The 13,566-nt window shown below is 60.5% G+C and overlaps 1 protein-coding gene across 1 annotated transcript in view; it reads left to right on the top strand.

Annotated features, from left to right (window-relative positions):
* Positions 1–2,623: 2,623 nt before the first annotated feature.
* Cpt1a (carnitine palmitoyltransferase 1A) overlaps positions 2,624–13,566 on the top strand; it is a 43,416-nt gene continuing 32,473 nt past the window's right edge. The window contains exon 1 of the mRNA XM_042675987.1: positions 2,624–2,667. The gene's annotated coding sequence lies outside the window, so the exon portion shown is untranslated. The remainder of the gene's footprint in view (positions 2,668–13,566) is intronic.

The following is a 13,566-nucleotide window of genomic DNA, read 5'->3' as shown; positions in this document are numbered from 1 at the left end:
CCACAGCTCGATGTGCAGCATTTTGGTATTTAATTGGAGATCAGAGTCTCATGGACTTTTCTGCCCAGGCTGGCTTAGAACCCAGGAGCCTCAGATCTCAGCTTCCGGTGTAGCTAGGATTATAGGTGTGAGCCACTGGCTGTAAGTTTATTTTTTTAATTCTTAGATTTAAACAGGGGACAAATGTATTGATGTGTAAAAATACTGCATATTATAAAAAATGGTTGAGCAGGCTGGGTGCCAGTGGCTCATGCCTGTAACCTGAGCAGCTATTCAAGAGGCTGAGATCTGAGGATTGCAGTTGAAGCCAGCCCAGGCAGGAAAGCCTGTGAGACTCCTATCTCAATTAACCAGCAAAAAGCTGGAAGTGGAGCTGTGACTCAAGTGGTAGAATGCCAGGCTTGAGGGAGGAAACAGTATCAGGTCCTAAGTTCTCCTCCCTCCCTCTCTTTCTGTCTCTCTGTCTCTCTGTCTCTCTCTCTGTCTCTCTCTGTCTCTCTGTCTCTGTCTCTGTCTCTGTCTCTCTCTCTCTCTCTCTCTCTCTCACACACACACACACACACACACACACACACACACAGGTTTTAATGGGCCAGAAGCCTGGATTAAGTGATCCATACCTGCTTAGCAAACAGAAAGCCCCGGGTGCTAACTTCAGTACCACTTCCCCCCTCCCCCGAAATCCTAAACAAACCTTTCTTCATTCTTGAAAAAGTGTCCCCAAAACAATAAAATAATGAACAAGAAGCGGGTTCCCCGCGGGCAGACGCTGCAGTATATATGATCAAACCTGGGAGGGGATCTGAAATGCCAGCGCGGCCAGACAGATGATCCTAGCTTCTCAGTGGGATGCTGAGACCTTTTTGGCCGGCCTGGAACTTAAGATGGAGCTTGGAGCTTGGTTCCCCAGAGGCCCCGGGGAGCTGCAGCGTGGGGGCGCGGGACGGGGAACCCAGGGGACCCCGGCCGGTGGGGGTGGGTTGGGAGGGAGGGGACCCAGGCGACCCCGGCCAGGTGTGTGGGGGGGGGGGCGTCTCAACAGGTGAACCTGGGCTCCGGCGCCGCCGGCCCCGCCCCGCCGGCAGGTGGCCCAGATGCAGTGCACCGGGGAGGGGCGCGCGGGCGAGGCCGAGCCTTCCCCACAGACAGGGCGCGGGGCCAATCGGAGCTGGACACAAAGTGGGGTCCGAGGAGAGGAGGAGCACGAGGCCTTGGGGGCCGGGGCCTGCAGCGCCGGGGTTCTGGGAAGGGCGGGGAGGGCGTCCGAGGGGAGCGTGGCCCGCAGGCCCACGAGTCCGGCGAGGTCCCGGACCCCCGCCCCCTACCCCGGCCTTCTTGGGATCCGAAATGCACGCGGGGCGGTGGGGGGAGCGGACCTCCAACCTCAGGACCCAAGACCCTGCCCGCCTCGCCCGCGTCGGGCGTGGCCGAGCCTCGGGGACGGGTGCGCGCGGCGGGGGAGCGGGGTTCAGGGGCTCCTCCGGTGCCCTGGAAAGGTCGCGCGTGCACCCGGGGACCGGTGCACCCCGGGGTAACCGGCGCTCGGCAGGGCCGTCGACGCCCCGGCCGCCGCTGTAGTCGTGCGGGGGGGGCCCCCTCAACCCAGCCTTTGGGGCGCGGCTGGATGCGCGACGGCAGACTGTCAGAAAACGGGCGCAGGCCGTGGCGGGGTCCCCGCGGCCCGGCCTTGGGGGAGCGCGCGGGACGGCGAACAAGCTGCCCCGACACTTCCATTTTCCTTTCCTGTCCTCGGTGGTAGGACCGAGGGACCGAGACGGATGGGGGCGTACGCGAGCCGAGCCCCGGGCGCCCGACCTCGCGCTGCCCTGGGAGCCGTGGCGGGGGAGGGGGGGCAGGGCAAGCACGGGGAGCCCGGCCTCTGGCGCCGGATCATCGGGATCCGCCGGACCCCCCGCCCGGATCCGAGCGATCACCGGGTTCTCAGCCCGAGCACCCTGTTCCTGCTGAAGTACCATGTTCTTGACGCCAGGAAAGTTATTTTTTTTTGGGGGGGGGGGACGAGAAATTAAGCTCATGCTGAGCACATTCTACCAAGTCTCCCCGAGGTCCAGCGAGGGGCGCAGCTGGGTGAGGAGAAGCGCATTGGGGTGCGGCCCCCCCCGCGGCCCCGCGCCTCACGCGGCGCCACTGCCACTGGGGGAGAGGGATCCGACTTGGGGCGCGCCTTGGGCTGCTTCCGGTGGGGTGGTGGCGGGGTACACAGCATCAGCCCGCGGGGACGCCGAGGGGCCTGGGGCGGCGGTGCCCATAAACCTGGCGCGTAACCCTCCGGGCGCAGCGCTCCGGGCTTTCATGGGCCTGGGCAAAATGAGGTGGCCCATTTGATGGATGAGGAAACTGAGGCTCACTGGACAGGTTTCTGGCCTCAGACCCGGGCGGGCAAAGGCCCGCCGGCGGGGCGCGGGGGGGGTGTGTTCCCGCGGGCGTCGGAGGCGCGGCGCCCCCCTCCGGAGTCCCGCCCCCGACGCCCCGCCCCTCCCGCGCGCGCCGGGAGCCTCCCGCCCGCCCGTGCCGCAGCCCGGCTCCGCGCAGCCAATCCGCGGCGGCCGGCGTCGGTGCGCTCGGCCTCACCCGCGGCCTCCCGCCCACGGCGCCCGCGCGCCGCTCGCTCATTCCGCCGCCGCCGCGCCGCTGTCCGCCGGCTCGGTAAGACCGGTCGCGCCGTGGGTGCGGAGCGTGGCGGGGCTGCCCGGGGGGCCTGGGCGGGGGGCGCGCGAGGACTGCGGAGACCGGGGCCCCGGGAGGGATGCTCGGCCTTCGGGACGTGGCGGGACACCTGCGGCCGGGGACCCGCGGGGCTGCGGGCTCCGGTCTTCCCGTCCCCGGTGCCTCCGGGGCGCGGCTGTGTGGGGTCTGGGGTCCGCGCGAGGGTCGGGCTGCCGCTCAGGGCGGGAACTTGTCGGGACGCCCCGGTCGCGGACGGAGCCGGCGGGGCCACCGATTCCTTTCCTGGCTCCGTTCCTCGCGGCGAAGGTCCGGGGGTCCGCCCGAGGGCGTGCCACCCCGCGGGCGGGTACGGCGGTATCCGGCTGTCCGGCCGGGGACCTGTCCTCGCCCGCCCCCCGCAGTGCAGCCGTCGGGACACGCCCTGGGCGCGGGGCGAGCGCCGGCGGGAACCGGACGCACCCCGGCCTTGTGTGCGCCCCCGCCCTCCCCGGTGCGGCGCGGGGTCAAGGGCAGGTGGGTGCGGAGCGCAAGGTCGCGCCAGGCCGGCCCGGGAGGGTGGGGGTGTCACGTGACGAGGCCGGGCGAACTTGGCCGTGCAGCCGTGGGCGCGCCGGGGTGGCCCCAGGGGTCCCCCCCTCCCCCGCCGCCCCCGGGACCGGCCAGTCGCCGGTGTCTCTCCTGTGCCTCGGGGAAGGCCACCGATCCGTGTGGCTTCTCTGCTGGAAACCCGAGTCTGGTTTCCGGAAACGAAGACGAGGCCTCCATGTACTTTTCAGGAGTTAAGAATGACAACTAATGACCAGATTGCCCACACAGAACGAACTTATTATTCATATTCGCAGCCGGGGCGGGCTTGGCACGCATGCGTGGAGGCGTGCCAGGGCGTAGTGGGGACCCGGTCACCGGGTGAAGGGAAAGTGGGCTTTGAACCGCGTATTCTGTTACCGGGGCTCCTCGCCGCGGAGTCTGGTTTCTGGGCCGTCCAGATCTGCAGGCATGTTTATTCTGCGAGGCCACAAGCTTCCATGGATTAAAAAAGGGCTGGGCAGCCCTGCCCCCCCCCCCCCCACTTCGGGCGGCGCTGGGGACCGAGGGCCGGGCGCGCGAGGCCGGCGCTGCGGGGAGGGCGCCGCGGCCCGCCCGCACGGCCGTAAGTTGGGCACCATTAGCATTCCGAGTGGGTCGGGCCGGCCGGGAGCCTGCGGGCTCCTTTTCTCATGTAAATGGCTGGTTTCCTTCCCACGAGGCGTCGCCGGTCGCGACCTTCCACCCGAACCCCATCTCCTGCGTCGCAGGAACGGCGGGGGGGCAGGTGCCGGGGCGCACGCTCCCGTGTGCGGGGAGGCCGGCCAGCGCGGGCCGGGACCGCCCGGCGTGTTTGCCCTGGAAACCCGCGGCTTCACCCGGAGTCGGCCTGGGTCTCCCGGGAGGCTCGGGGCTCCCCGCCCGTGCTTAGCCAATCCCGGGCCCATTCATAAAACCGCGACGGGCTTCGCCGGCCGCGCACCCCCGGCCCGTCCGCGAGGGCCGGCGCCCCGGGCGCGCGCGGCCCCCCCACGGGAAGCGTGGCCGCCCCGGGGCCCGCGGTCGCTGGCGGCCTGGCTCCGGAAGGGCTCCGTGGGCACAGCCCGGGGAACAGGATCTGCGCGCCCGCGCCGCGCCGGCGGGGGCGGGGCTCCCGGTAACCTTTCCCCTACTTTTCTCCGCCGTCACGTGACGCCGCGGGTTGTTGGGGGGGAAGGGGCGGGGCGCGGAGGCCGCAGCTGCGAGGCCGGGCCGCGGCGTCCCCGGCCGCGGGCCAAGCGCTCCCGGATCCGATCCGCGGGCGGGGCAGCCCGGGGGCGGCGTCCGCTCAGACCCAGGCCCGCTTCTTGCGCTGGGGGTACTTGTTCTTTCTCCTCTCTTGTGTTGGGGAAAAGTGTTTAGTCACTGCGTGGCTACTGGTGGCGGCCCGTGGAAGTCCCAGCCTGAATTCCGGAAGATTCGGTGGGTTAGGCGTAAAGGGGTGGCTCAAGGTGGATTGCTCATTGAGCATGATGAAGAGGCTCCCCCGACCCCGGAGCCCGAGGCTGGGGGGGTCTCAAGGGTTCAGGGACCCCATCTTCACTTTGATAAGCGGTGTGGGGGGCCCAAGTGCAGCTCCGCAGCAGGCCTGCCCAGCAGGGCCTACAGGAAAATAATCCCAGGAGGAACCGTGGCATTTGGCACCGTCCCCGGGCAGCCCGGGCCAGGCCCGAGCCTTTCCTCTGAGGACTTCACTGTCATGGAAGCAGTGCGGCCCGCGGGTTAAATGGCCTTCGCCTGTTCACTTTCCTGAGGCTGCTGCAGCTCCTCGCAGCCTTTGATTTTGAAATGATAGGCTGAGTTGTGCAGGATGTGTACTTTTGTTGTTGTTGTTGGTTTGAATCTCCTGTCTGACACAAGGAGCATGCACTCTGGCCGATTTCACATATTTATCTTTCGTAGCCTTCAACTTCAACCCGCTTAGCAGATAGGCGGTGGGCACAGGGTGCCTGCAGGCTCTGACCTGAAGCCAGCTTGCCTTGTGTGGGTAACGTGGCAGTGTGCTTCTGAGAAGAGTCCACCTTTGCCCTTCCTGTGTGGTTGCTCTGACATCCACGTTGATGGGAGTTAATAAAGAGGCCGCTGTCCCAAGTGGTGGCCCTGATGGGGCAATGGCCTCGGGAAAGTTCACAAGGGCACCAGCTCTCTTCCTGAGGATCGTAGACAGGAAAGGGCCGTCCCTGTGTCCCAATGGCTTGTCCTGCGGACTTGGGGGTCCCCTGGCTCCACTGCCAACCCCCTCTAATGCAGGCAGGGCTAGGTCTTGCCACCTGCCTCTGCCTGAGTCACCTCCACATTTGCTTTCCTCAGTTTCCAGGACTGGCATACTGCCTGAAGGAAGGACAGAATGTGGGCATGCCCCTCCTCGGGATTGCTGTGGGCTCCTGATATCACAGGGTCCTTCGCAGGCATCGTTAGTTTAGTGGGTGCCTCAGAAGAAAGCTGGGAGTAGAGGGAGCTGGTGGGGCCATGGTGGATGCTCAGAACTGGCACACCTGAGCCCCGCTGCTGGTTCCTGCTCCAGTCAAAGGCACCAGCTATCTGCACTGACCCCTCCTCCTCCCAGGGGATTGTCCCCTGGTTCTTGGGCACAGTCATAGGCAGTCAGCTTCAACCTGAATGGGGAGTGAGCCCTGAGGACAGGGCATTGGGCAAATTCATTCTCTCTCTCCTCCCTTCTCTTCCTCTCTCTCATACTGGGGCTAACTCTTGAGCCACACCTCCACGTCCAGCTTTTTGCTGGTTTATTGGAGATAGTCTCTCAGATTCAGCCCTCTGACTAGCTAGGATTATAGGTGTGAGCCATTCATGCCTGGCTCAAATTGGCCATTACAAATCCTCCCCCAATCCCATGAAAATACCTGTTTGTGTAAAAGTGCACACACATAGCATTAAGGAGTTGTCACGCGGTGTAAGTCCCTGGTGACTCATGGGTGACCTGCTGCTTCATTTATGAAAAGCCCTGACGTTCAAAGTGGGTTCCTCCACACCCCAGAAGGGCTCAGCGCCATCCTGCCAGGCTTGCTTTCTCTCTTCTTTGTGGTGTACACATGGTGTGCATCCGGAGCCCCATGCCTGTGTGAAAGGCAGAAGAGGGGCCAAGGAAAACAGGCTGGCCTGGCCTGGAGCGGGGCGGGGCGGGGCGGGGCAGGAGGTGCTGTCACATTCTTGGAGGACCCGTATGGAGTGTGTCCTTCAGTCAAAGACAAGATGTGGGGGGGCCTGGGCCCCTGTGGTGCATGGCTCTCAGGGTCAGTGGTCAGTGAGAGGAGAGGGCAGCTAACATGTCTTCCAGGTCCAGCGCCAATGGAGCTCAAGTTCGAACCCTTGGAGCAGCTGCTCCTCCATTACCCAGCAGGCAGAGGGCCCCTCACTCCCCGCCTGCACCCTGTCCCCTCGTGGGGTCAGATTGGATGTGACAAAGCATTGGACCAGAGCATTTCTGGTTTTCATTTCCTCCTGTAGGATGGCGGCTCAGCACCTGAGTCCTGTGTCATAGGAGTTTATGAGGATCTGAGAAGCAGGATGTGAAGATAGTTGTGTGTGCGCATATGTGTGTGCATGCCTCTACTGGGCTTGAACTCAGGTCCTGGATTCTCTCAGCTTATTTGCTCAAAGCTGGCATTCTGCCACTTGAGCCATACCTCTAGTTCTGGCTTTTTGCTGTTCACTGGAGATGAGAGGCTCGTATTTGTCAAACCTCCATCTCAGCCTTCTGAGTAGCTGGGGTTACAGGCGTGAGCCACCAGCGCCTGGCTGTGACAGTAGTTTTGAGCGTGTAAAAACACATGATCCCCAACTTAGCACTGCTGCCATCCGGATGGAGCTGGAGTGAGATGTTCTGCATTTCGTGGAAGTGGCCCTGACAGCGTTGACCGTGGTCGGCTGCGGGCCTCTGACAGGTGGCGGCGGGGGTCCTGGCGCTGGTGGTGCCCTGTGGTTTGCACAGGGTCAGGTGGGTCCATTGCCTGTCCTTGCACGAAATTTTCTCTTGCATGGTGTGGTGTGTGTGCCGACTTGTCAGCACATCTGTAAGTTCAGGGTTGGGGAGTAGTTTTTTGTTGTTGTTGTTGTTGTTGATTGTGGGGCTTGGGCTCTGGGCCTGAGCACTGTCCCTGTGCTCTTCAGCTCAAGACTAGCGCTCTACCATTTGACCCACAGCACCACTTCTGGTTTTCTAGTGGTTTTTTATTGGAGATAAGAGTCTCACAGACTTTCCTGCCCAGGCTGGTTTTGAACCGTGATCCTCAGATCTCAGCCTCCCGAGTAGCTAGGATTATAGGCAGGAGCCACTGCGCCTGGCTTATGAGTGGGTTTTGTGTGTGCAGTTGTATGTGTGTTGCTCCAGTTGCAATCCAGTGTCTGACAAGCTTAGGCCACTCTGGGTGCAGGGGGTGGGTGGGGAGAGGAGCCCCCACAGAGCAGGCAGAACACCCCTGCTGTGACTTGAGGACTTTTTTTTTGGCTTATGTGGTGCTGAGGAATCGAACCCAGGGCCTCAAGCATGCAAGGCAAGCGCTCTACTACTGAGCCACCTTCCCAGCCCATGACTTTAGGACTTTTATGGGCACAGCATTCCAAACAAGAGTAAATCTGGGATCTCATTTTTTTTTTGAGTGCCGGTTCTGGGTCTTGAACTCAGGGCCTTTCCCAGTCAAGGCTGATGCTCTGCTACTGAGCCACATTTCCACTTCCAGCTTTGTGCTGGTTAGATGTGAGTCTCACAGACTTTCCTGCCCAGAATGGCTTTGAACTCTGATCTTTAGATCTCAGCCTCTTTTGTTTTTTTTATTGTCTTTGTCCCCAGGTGACCCAATCCTCTGGCCTGTACCACCAAGTACCTGATTACAGGCTTGTACAATCACGCCCAGCTAGGATATATCCTCCAGTGGCAGGGATGGGGGAGGGGAGTGAAGGTGTGGCTCAAGTAATAAAGCACCAGCTTTGAGTAGAAAAAGTCAAATCACACCTTCCTGGGACTCCCCTTGTAGGTGTTTGAGTTCCTGCCTTGGAAATCACACCCTCTGGCTGGGAAGGTGGTTCCCCAAACTGGAGCCAGTGTTGGAAGGCGGGGCTGGCACAGCACGGCTTGGTTGGGTCCTCACCTGCAGTGTCCTTGGCTTCCCGCCGCAGCCCCACTTGCCACCCGCCTCCTCCTCGGGGACCCTGCCAGGCATTCCACACGGCTGTCACTTCTGTGGCTACCCTGTTCTCGCGGGATTCCCCGCGTGGCTGTGGGCATTCATGGAAGGCGGCGCTGCCCAGGCAGGGGAGCAAGGCAGTTCTTCTGGAAGACGGAGCATGTGAAGAATCTCCAGTTGGCACAGATCGTGTGTGTGGCAGCTGTAGCTTTCCTGCTGGCCGCCACTGCATTTTGCTTACTCTGGTGACCTAATTTTATGTGTTGAAACTTCAGGAATCCTCCCTCTCTCTCTCTCTCTCTCTCTCTCTCTCTCTCTCTCGCTCTCTCTCTCTCTCGCGCTCTCTCTCGCTCTCTCTCTCGCTCGCTCGCTCTCTATCTCTCGCTGTCTATCTCCCCCCCCTCGGTACTAGGGTTTGAACACATGCCACCGCTGAGCTGGCTCTGTAACACTTGAGCCACAGCTCCACTTCCATTTATTTGGGTGGTTAATTGGAGATTAGAGTCTCAGCCCAGCCTGGCTTTGGAAGTGTGATCCTCAGATCTCAGCCTCCTGAGGAGGTGGGATTACAGAGTGAGCCGCCCTGCTGGCACCTCTTCTACTGTTTTCCAGGCCGCCACCTACTTACCTGCCATTTCCGCCTATCCCTGTGACTGCTAGGCGATGTTGAAATCTGTCCTCCAGCACGGAATTTATTTACATGATTCTGGTGCTATAAAGACATGCTCGTGGGAGCTCTGTCCTCTAGGCTAGTTTTAGTGTGCGGTATTTATGCAGGAGATGCTTTCCTCATCACTTGTTTGCTCTGGGCAGGTTCTGTGTTCTAGCAACAAGGAGGGAAGGCCTGCCCCTGCCCCTGCCCCGTCCCCTCCCTTCCCCGCTGGCTGCCTGCTTCACTCCGCAGCAGCCCAGCTCCTGCCCAGAGGGCAGAGACCCGGCGAGGCCCTGGCTCCTGGGGGAACTGGCTCCTGGGGGAAGTGGGACTGTCTTGTGCTGGCTGCTCCTTGCCTGGCTGGTAGGATTCAGGCTGCTGATCTCTGAGGTGAGAGGTTTTTGGTCCAGAGTGGTTGATGATAGGGGAAGGAACTGCCCCCAGCAGGGCTGTACAGAGCTCCTCACCAAGGATTTAGGGGGGACCTCGAACAAAATACTTCACAGGGTTTTACCAGAGCTAACTGGAGTGGATCTGTGGTTCAAGTGGTGGAGTGCCAGCTTTGCAGGGTAAAGCTGAGTGAGCATGCAAAGACCTGAGTTCAAGCCCTACTACTGGCACAAGAAGAAGAAGGAAAAAAGCAAAAGCCCTGAACGGGAGGTGGTCTGCAGGATTCAACACAGTTGAGCAGCAAGCGTCAATAACACCGTGGCGCCCACCTTGGAGAATTCCTGAGCTTGGAAATGTGGGCTCCGTGGCTGGCAGAGCCAGGCCCAGGAGAGGGAGCTTTGAGCAGGGGGCAGCCCCACGGGGGGCGGGGGGGGGGGGCAGGTCACAGAGGGTGAGGCCCGGTGCAGTAAGAAGTGCGATAGGGAACGGTTGGCTCCGGCTTCCCAGGGCCCCCGGGCACGCACTGCCTTGCCCAGGGCGGCTCTCCTCCCTACACACAAAAATAGGTCGTGGTTCCCAGCTCGGGCACCTTAGCCTGCATCTCGGTGCTGTTGGAGAGCGGATTACTGTAAGGTGCTTAGTGCCCGGCCACAGACCTTGAGCTGAGCCTGTCCCTGGACAGTCACTGTAGCACAGAGGGGTGCCCACGCCCAGCCTGGCGGGAGACGGGCACCCATGTGGGCTTCCAGCAAGGCGGTGTGGGTGAGCTCCCTGTGGGCTTGGTGGGCAAACCCCTCAGAACTAGTTCTCTTCCTAAAGGGGTGGCAGCACCGTCTGCCCCCCCTCCCCCCAGGGCCAGTCCAGATTACATGTGTTTCCTGGTATGAGTAATGGGAGCTAGAGATATCTGCCCCGCACCTGGAGCTTTTGCCCCGAGCCTGTCTGGGGGCACAGGGCAGAGTGGCCTTATGGGGAGTGGGACGTGGGCACTCTTCCTCTGGTCCTGAATTGCAGCCCGGAGGGAGGGAGGCTGGAGGCTGGAAGCGTTCTAGAATGTCCCCTCTGTGGGGGAGGGGGAGGCAGGTTCTCTCTCTGCGCACCTGTGTGCTGCTCCCTTCTGGGTCTTGCTCTCTTCCGCTCGCCTTCCTGTGCTCGTTCCTGGGGCGTGGTGAGCGTGGGGCGCAGGTGCACACGCCGCTGTGCAGATGGGGCCCTGCGGCAGAGCAGTCTCTGGGGGCCCCCCCCCCCCCGCGCTGCAGGGTGGGTCCCAGAAGGGTTGTAGATGACCGCCCCCCCCTGCGATTAAACTCAGCAGAGCGCCATGGGGCCCTGGGGAAGGCGGGGCTGGAGGCCTGGCGGCAGGTGCTGGTCGCACCGGTGACGGTGACGGTGACAGCCCCAGGGCAGGTGTGGCCGGGGCTGATGCCAAGTGGGCAGAGAAGCTGGTGGGGAGGGTGAGGTGTGCCCAGGGCCAGGAGTGTGTAAGCTGAGGTCCCGAGCAGGGCCTTGGAGAGGGGTGCTGGCTGATTCAGGGGGTACAGGTCCTGGTGTGTGACAGGAGGAAGGGGAAGACACCCCCGACATCCCTTGCGGTCTCCCATGCAGGGTTGTGGGGCGGGGTCTGGGGACAGAGGCCGCGTGTGGGCGTGGGGCCGCGGGTCCACAGCCTGTGGTGTTCCAGTGTCACGGGAGAAGATGGCAGCATCTGAGCCGCGGCTTCCTTCTGAGCACCGCTGGCCTAGAACTTAGGATCTTCCTGCTTCGGTTTCTGGGAGGGGCCAGGTGCCCAGGCTGTGTTCATAGCCACCTGGTGACAGGTGGAGGCCGGTGGCAGGCGGAAGTCCCTGCTGCGGGGGGTGGGGGCTTCCTGCCCAGGGGGAAGGTGGCCGTGCCTGGCACGCAGGTCCCTTGTGGCTGGTCAGATGCCACGGCCGAGGCTGTGGGTGAAGGTAGCGTCTCCCCCTCGTCAGCCACTTCCACTGGCCCTGGCTGCCTCACTCTCCCTTCCTGTTTCTGGGGGTCAAGGAGGGAGGAGGGGAGGGCAGCCTAACACCCGGGACCACTGTGTGTGTGTGTGTGTGCGTGCATGTGTGCACATGCTTGTGTTTTGTATTGTGCGTTCTGTATTGTGTTGTGTGTATACATGCATTGTGTTGCACGAGTCTTTGTTGTATGGTGTGTCTTGAATGGTTTATGTTGTGTGTGTTGTATATACGTGCTGTGTGTTGTATGTTATATATGTGTTATATGTATTGTGCATGTATTATGTTTGTGTGTGTGTGTGTGTTGGAAGAGGCCTAGTTCCCAGAGTCCTTCCACACCTGAGGGATCTAGCAGTAATGATAGCCGGCAGGTGTTTTGCTACCGTCAGTGTGTTCTAGGTCTTGTATGTGTTCCGGACAGCTCAGCACACCCACGGCCTTTATTCCCCACCTGGCTTCTGGGAACCTGCCCGTCCCCACCGTAAAACCCATACTTGTGAGTATTTAGTCGGGGAATTTAATCAGGATAATTTAGTAAAAGGGATAGACAGATAACACAGCTTGGGCCATATCTGTGTCAGAGATAATGGCCCTCCTCCCTGCCCCGAGGCCAGGTGTCCAGCTGCTCCCTGTGAATGGGCAGCGCTTCTGCTCAGGAGCGGCCTTGTGTCCTCTTCTAATGCGTGTGCTTCTGCGCCATGTTTTTCCTTAGGCTTTTTTTTTGTCGGTGGTGGGGTCTGAACTCTGGGCCTGGGCGCTGTCCCTCAGCGCTTCAGCTAAAGGCCAGTGCTCTACCACTTGAGCCACAGTGCCACTTCTGGCTTTTTTTGCTTATGTGGTGCTGAGGAATCGAACCCAGGGCCTCATGCATGCAAGGCAAGCGCTCTACCGCTGAGCCACCTTCCCAGCCCTTTTTCCTTAGTTTTAAGATAATTTATTTTTAATTTAATTTTAAGTTGTTACTGTGAAAGTGATGCACACGGCACATTTCTTTCTGCATAATGTCACTCCTTCCCTTGCTCTCTGTTTTTGTTGTTTACTATACTTACCTGTTCTGCTCTCACCATAGTTTTAGGAAGTGTGTGTGTGGGGGGGGGTAGGTCTTGAACTTAGGGTCTGGGTGCTGTCCCTGAGGTTTTATGCTCAAGGCTAGCACTCTACCACGTGAGCCACAGTGCCACTTCCAACTTCTTGGTGCCCAGGTTGGCCAATCTACCTCTAGATTTGCCTATTTTGGACATTTTGTGTGTCCTGTGCCGGCTTCTTTGGCTCGGCACTGTGTTTTCAAGGGTCACCTGTGTTCCACATAGTGTGTCCGTGAGTCATCCCTCCTCACGTTGAGCAGGGAGGCTGCACTGTATTTACTCACTGCTGCATGAACATCTGAGTTGGTTCTGCATTTTGTCTGCCACGAATACCAGGGCAGTGAACACTTGTGGACAGGTGCCTGGGAGAAACTGGATGGTGGACGCGGGGTGGGGTGGGGGTCGAGGGGCGGGGCGGGGGTAAGGGATCAGTTGGCTGCTCTGTACAATGACTGTTCCATGTCCCTGCCAGCTGTGGTGAGGATTCTGACTACATCCTCTGCAGTACTTGTCTCCTTGGGACTGGGATTCGAACTCAGGACCTGGAGCTCGCTATGCAAGCGCTTTATCATTTAGACCCCCACGCTCACCTTTTTTTTTTTTGGATAGGGTCTAGAATTTTTGCCTCGGGCCAACCTCAGTCTTTGATCCTCCTCCAGGAGAACTTAGATGACAAATGTGCACTACCTTGTCCAACTTGCTGGTTAAGAATGGGCTCTAGCTTATATTTTGCCAAGGCTGGCATCAGACCACACTCCTCCCAGTCTTTGGCTCCTGAATAGTTGGGGTTTCAGACATGCGCCTCCAGCCCCAGGTCACCAGCAGCAGGATCATTCTGGGGAAGATATTTTGCCTCTGGAGTGAACACCGCTAACACTCCCAAGTCTGTCTGGCTCCCACGTCAGTGTTGGAGGCGTCAGCCTCTCTAGCATGGTATTGGCTGCAGAACCGGGGTCCTGGGCATCTGGGCTTTGCTGGTTTTGCTCTGTGTGTGTGTACCAGTCCTGGGGCTTGAACTCAGGGCCTGGGCATCTGGGCTTTGCTGGTTTTGCTCTGTGTGTGTG

Source organism: Dipodomys spectabilis, unplaced genomic scaffold (genome assembly GCF_019054845.1).
Source record: "Dipodomys spectabilis isolate Male_0828 unplaced genomic scaffold, ASM1905484v1 ptg000030l, whole genome shotgun sequence".
NCBI lineage: Eukaryota > Metazoa > Chordata > Mammalia > Rodentia > Heteromyidae > Dipodomys > Dipodomys spectabilis.
Note: the sequence above shows the minus strand (reverse complement) of the source record. Positions and strands in the feature narration are given on the sequence as shown.